Genomic DNA, 6,935 nt, shown 5'->3' on the forward strand with positions numbered 1-6,935 from the left:
ATTGTTATAGTGGATGGATGTTTGTGGGGGGAAAAAAATACTCCACCCAAGATATATAGTCAAATATGTATTTTTTGTAAAATCAGAGATAACCCAGTTTGAAACAAACTATGTTGAAATACACAATACGTGTTATACAGTTTTTTAGTACTGCAGAGTGTCTTCTCGGCTACCACCTGTGGATCTCTCAGAGCATCTGCCAAGGTGGGGGCTGGGCCAGGGGCTGATCGGCACGCTTGAGAGGGGACACCCCGTCAAAAGGACCCCAATGGGAATCTTTTGTGCAGCTGTTGTGTTCACCCAAACCCCCAAGAGCCACCTGTCACTGCAACTGGAAAGTGGGGGATTTTGAAGGAGGTGGGGGTTGGGTGTGCATGCAGTAGAGTGTGCAATTGGGAGGTTTTGCAAAATTAAAGCAATTAATGTGCATGTTTCTAAGTCAACTTGTACTTCTTATCACATTCTGCTGCAATATCCTTGATGAAATCACATCATGACTCATAGAAATGGTTTGTCAAATATCCCAGTCCCCCTAAAGTCATCACAGTATGTAAAAGAACTATTTTAAATGTGATCACAGATAAGAAAAGTATTTTATTTTCTAAAAAACAAACAATTGAAAGTTAATTTCGACTCCTTTAAAGTCAAGAAAAGAATGAAGGAGAGTAGGAAGCGTCTTTGCGTGCTAACAAAAGATCAGTGGCTTCATATCTCATCCAAAAGAATACAAAATGTTTTGTTTGTTTACAGAAAAAGGAAGCCCTATTGTTTTTATTACACCACCTTTGTTTTTAGTAGAGCCTCATGCCTTAGACCATGCTGGATCAGGTGCCAGTGGCCCGCAGTGTATTCTCCAATTTACAATGGAAATAAACTGTTTCACGATGGATGAAACTTTGAATAATAAGTCTTCTCATTTGAAATAAATAAAAAATACCTAAAATATAAACAATGGTTCCTTTTAATGAATATTCATTTGAAGCTGCCAAGTATTATTAACGCTGATTTAAAGTAGTGAAAAGCAAGTAGATTTTACCTGGCCTAGACAGATTATTGAGCCTTAATCAAACTATTCCATGTCCCAAACTCAGCTACTGCCTCAATTGTTCATCATAAAAAAGGAAATAATGGAAGAAATTTGCATATTCTAGACAAATAAATACATATGTGTGGTATTGGGCTCAGTATGACCTTTGTAACATCCTTGACTTATTCTGCAGTATTGTAAAAAAAAAAAAGAAGGACAGAAGAACCCAAGACCATGGAGCTGATGATAAGAGGACTTTAATGGAGACCATTAACTCGGCTTTACAAGTGCTGCATGTTGTTAAATCTTGTGTGTTACCTCTTTAAGAAATGTATAGAGACCCGCCCCCATTCTTTCATCCTTTCACTCTCATCTCCTATATCCAGCTGTTATGCCAACACATGCACAAACCTACCCAAGAACACCTGTGCACACATGCACACGAAAATATTGACTGAAAAATAGATCATTTGAAGCAACAGCATATGTCATACTTATCTTCGTAAGCTTGGTATCTGTTTTTGCAGTGACACACCATGCTAAGTATTGTGCTTAACGTTAAGCTTTGTTGAAAAATGATCTGACAAACTTTAAAAAAACAAATGCATTGAAATCCAATATCTTTCATTACCTTGAATTCATGGCAACCTGTGAACCTGTGTCATCTCCATTTGTGAACCACTTGTGTGACCTTACTGCACACATGGAGGACCCCCTCCTTCTCATATCCATCCCACAGTGAAAGGACTTGATTTTAGAGCTGCAGCTGCACTCCTCACTTAACACAAAGAGACTCACACGCACGCACGCACACACACACACACACACACACACACACACACACACACACACACACACACACACACACACACACACACACACACACACACACACACACACACACACACACACACACACACACACACACACAGATCACCGTAAGCACAGACAACACAAAAATCATTACTTCTCAGAGGATGTGATTGCGTCAGGAAGTACACATCCCCAAAACAGAGGAAACCAAGTGCAGAGATAAGAAAGCTGAGTAATAAAAGAGCTCAAAAGAAAAGAAAGAGGGAGTTTGGGTCCAGTAACAGGCTCTATAGGACGACAACTGATACCGACAAAGAACAGAGAGCTGCCAATGAGCAATTATTTGTGTAAAGATAGTATTCTGAAGACGGAAGTCTCTCTTTGCACCTCTTTGAGTATGCACTCTTTGAGCAGGAAACGAGTACAGGAAGAAAGAGTCCAACACTCTGAACTGGACAGACGCAGGTGTTGGAGAGCACTACAATATACTGCAACTAAACGGTGTAATCTTTTATTTTTTGATGAAATCTTTTGTGAAAAGCTCAAATGGCTGAACAATACTTTTTTGGCTTATGTTAGCAGTAATAAAAACCACAGCCAGAGCGTCAGCAATCACAGCCAGGAAGAGCAGCGGCAAATGAGCTCACAGGCAGTGGCTGTATGATGTCGGCCCTCGGCCGTTCAAAAGAAGTGTTCAGAGGTTAAAGATTGCTTGGCCGTGCCCCATCAGGACCGTGTACAGAATTGGGAATTTTAGTATTCCAATAGTATATTATTTACACAATGACATTTCACTAACAAGAGTTATAAGCGTACAAGCACCAGTTCTGCACAAAAAAAAAAAAGAACTCCTATCGTCCGACTCTGAGGAGCATGGTCACCAGCAGCACCGCCAGTGAGTCTAGAGGTCAGTCCCTGTGAATGGCAAGGGTAACCCTCAGCCTGGTAATGAAACAACAATAGCAGGAATGTTTAGAATGTCCCAAGAGAAGACCTGGCCTATGTTATAGACTATTGAATACCCTATTTCTGCCTTTAGCAAATGCATTGAAGCAGGAGGGGTGGTGTAACATTGGGTAAGGGCGGATACAGAGCTAATTAACTATGATGGATTGGCTGCTGAAATATGTTTGCACTTGCTTAATCTTTTCTCGCTCAGATATTTAGCAAAGACAGTTTTGCACACATTTCAAACATGTCGTCAGTAGATTTTGGGTAACTCGCATGAGTGCCGGTTGAGTTTTTTTAGGTTTTAGAAAGCAGCACTATTTTGGTGACTTCACCAGTGTCTCAACTCAGCTGGGTCAGATGTCACCTGCACCTGTAGGGACCCCGTAGATTCGTGTGATTTACAATCCTGTTGTCTTTTGTTTCCTCTAGTGTGAGTTAATCACATGTCACACTGGAAAAATGTGTGTGTAAGCACAGACTGAGAGGTTGGGAGAGATAGAGTGTGGGAGCGTTCTCCGTTTCTTTGTGTTTCTCTCTAGGGTGCTGGGAAAAAGAGCGCTGTTTAGTCTGAAACATAAAAATTTAGACCGCCTCTCATTGTGGACTGGGATTTTGACTCGAGTTGGGAGGTCTTGATGTATTGTAAGCCATATAACATCCAAGAGTCTTGTATTTTTATGTTTTAATGTAAGTATAGGACTGAATGTTCAGACTTTCAGCGTAATTGTATTAATGCCAAACTAGGCTAAAATACAATGTGAGGTCCTTAGGTTTGAATCTCATAAAGTCTCTCTCTCTCTCTCTCTCTCTCTCTCTCTCTCTCTCTCTCTCTCTCTCTCTCTCTCTCTCTCTCTCTCTCTCTCTCTCTCTCTCTCTCTCTCTCTCTCTCTCTCTCTCTCTCTCTCTCTCTCTCTCTCTCTCTCTCTCTCTCTCTCTCATATTGATCAAAGTAAATGAGTCAAAAAAGAATTGGTGGACTTGAGCCCTTTGGTATTGCACCTTCTGGTGCAAGCTGGTGGAATTCGCCAGAGAAAAAATATTGGTTAAAACAGCAGTGTTAAAAATATCCCGACTTCAAATCAAGTCACCAAAACCCTCAATCCTATGCTTTCCATGATGCAACCATACTGACACGATCAAGGTATTTTCCCAAACTTTAAAGAGCTTTCTCCAGAGCCAAAGTAGACATTACACAAGTTGTTTTCATTGGGTAAAACTCCCAGTGACACTGACACGTATAAAAAACGCAGTGCCGTCAGTATTACATCAATTAAAAAATGAGCGATGAAAAACTGTAGTGATCTAAATCACTAAATCACCTACACTGACAACTGAACAGCAGCAAGCATTTTGTGTGTCCAAGGTCAAGCAATAAATAACAACTCAGTCTTTGTCAAGTCTAATTTTAAGAATAAATTACTCCATATGGCGTTCAATACAGACAGTAACACAGCCCACCGCTGCTCCTAAACGACTCGTGCACTGATAACAGTTTTCCCGGCCTCTCCAACAACAAGTGGCATTACCCGAGGCTTGATTTGCCGTCTTCCGTGAGGAATGTGATTCCGCAGCAGTATGTCTCAAACAGCAGAGAGCCATGACGTAATGGCCTAAAACGTGCTATCAGTTAGAAGCAGGGCCAAAACACGTGGAGTTGGCTCCTCTCTCCGCTCACCCCCGGGGGCCCCTCTCTATTCTCCTTTTCCTCATCTCTCCCTCTCTCTCCCCCTGCCCCTCCACCGCCCTTCTGCTCCACCGCACTCTCTGTTTATGAGTGCATGAATCGCTCCATTTCACTATACCCAACTCCCAGCCCACTACCAATCCCACAACTGCTTCAATAATAGAAGTCCCCTCCCCCGCCCACCCTTACCCCCACCTCCACCCTCCCTGTGCTTCCATTTCCATGACAACCCACAATGAGGAGAGGGAAAGACAGAGTCAGAGGAAAATAGCAGAGGCAGGAAAAAACGTGAATGAGAGGGTGGGAGTGCCTTCGCTTGACCTCTGGTTCCATTTGTCCAGAGGGAAAATGTCACTACGACAGCCTGAGTTTCGGTGAGGTTAAATTGGCCAACCGAGACAGCACTAACCAGCAGCGCTGCTCTGTCATCACACGAGGTGCATCTTGAGCCAAGATTTAAGATATGTTTTTTGTCATATACACCAATAACAAAGTTAGGAAAACCTTATTTTGCTCGGTTCTCCTTCCACACAGAATTGCATTGAACGTAAGGTAAAAATTTAAATTACAATTAGGAATAAATTAAAAAAACATTGCTATAAATGCGATAGTATAAGAATATATATATATATATATATATATATATATATATATATATATATATATATATAAATAAAATAAGACTAAACTATTTGAGAACAGTATTGCACAATCAGTACAATGTAGCCACTAGCATGTCTACGAGCAAAAAGACGAAAGACAAAACACAGAATATAAAGATATACAGTACTTTCTACTTTCAAAACATATTCATTCATTTCAGAAGTCATTGATGCGGTGTCACATGGATCAGTAGCCTTCAGAGTGGCTCAAACACAGCAGAGATAAACAAAGGGTGAAAGGTCTTGAGGTCAATCACTAGTGAAGGTTTGTCACACACACACACATACACACATGCTCTTACACATGCGTCTGCACATGCGATTAGTAATTTTAATTCAACTCTCTGGATTACAGCCAGGATTAATTCTAAATACCTCAGCACTGGTGAGGGAATATGTATGTCCAGCTGTGACCATCATAGACGTATACACATTGTGTCTTACACTATTCTTTTCCAAAATGAGCCAGAGTGCAACAGAGGAGATAACATGACACCGTTGGCAAGATCACTTTTTTCCTCCTATTAAATACCAGAATGCCTATAAAACTCGCCTGAGGGACACCAATAGTCGCAGCAGCAATAAACAGTCTCGTGCACTGCATGTGACATCTGCAAATGAGAATGCGTGAACGTAATAAGCACCAGTCTCAAGTTTCAGTGAGGTAATGCAAGGCTACGTCATACTATTTATTCTCAGGTTAAAATTCCAACAGTCATCAACACTCAGTGGAGTGACAGCAATGCAAAGAATGTGTTCATTAGTTGCTGCCACGTGATTGTGTTGCCTAAGTCTACTGCACTGTAAAAACAACAACAACTGTGAAGTTGGACGAGAGGTGTTCCTATTTAGCAAGGAAGCAATGAGGAGACTGGCCTTAACCTTATCTGTGTGTGTGTATGCGGTAAACCTGCAGGCATATTTCACACAAGTATATAGCTGTGTTGTTCATGATAGGTTAAAAAACTAAATAATGAATTGGTAATGAATAAGCTCTTGGAGTGGTGGTGAATTCAAGTCCAGGAACACGGTTTACTCTTCAGAGCAGAAGTAAAAGTCTGTGTCATGGGCATAACCCCACTGCTGCATTTTTAATCAAGTTATGCAATAAATTGTCAAATTTAGCTTTGGCACAAGTTTAGTTCAGGACAGAGGGGTGATATGTCCTACGGGAGCTGGCAAGGAAGAGGGTGAGCTCAGTAATCCCCGAGGATCTGGGCCTCCCAGTGTGGCGCTCTCAATCCCCCCAAGACCCTGCCAAAATCCCCTCGACAGCAGTCCTCATTATTTGCCTATCACTGGCTTAGCCTCACCCTCAGACAGAGATAGAGGGATTTCCTGGAGAGGAGGAGGAACAGCGAAACACTAGAGACAATACAAACACGATTTACTAATATCCCCCAAATCTTCTGGCACATGTGGAATACTCGAGAACGTCGCTACAAATGAAAGATCTATCCTGATGATGAAGACTAGAGGATAAATGCGAGTTTAAGGATTAAGCTTAGATTGTCAATGTGAACAATGAGAAGACACTGTAACCTTGATGTCGTGCTACCTCAATGGAATACAGAGCGATTTCCCGAAATGAGCCAGTTGACATTGACTGGATACACCATTACGTCTGATCAAAGCTAACAGTTTGCATCCATTAGCCGGACAATCCTAATACTATTGTGCTGGAAAGCTTATTAGAAGAAGGAAGACTCAGAGGGTTTGCACTCACATTCCAATGAATTATCTGTGATAGGAAATGAGTTTGAAGCGACAGCTACTGCCTGCATTTTAGCTGTAAGAC

Source organism: Clinocottus analis, unplaced genomic scaffold (genome assembly GCF_023055335.1).
Source record: "Clinocottus analis isolate CAN_PGR_092001 unplaced genomic scaffold, fCliAna1.0.p SCAF_9, whole genome shotgun sequence".
In the NCBI taxonomy this organism is placed as follows: domain Eukaryota; kingdom Metazoa; phylum Chordata; class Actinopteri; order Perciformes; family Cottidae; genus Clinocottus; species Clinocottus analis.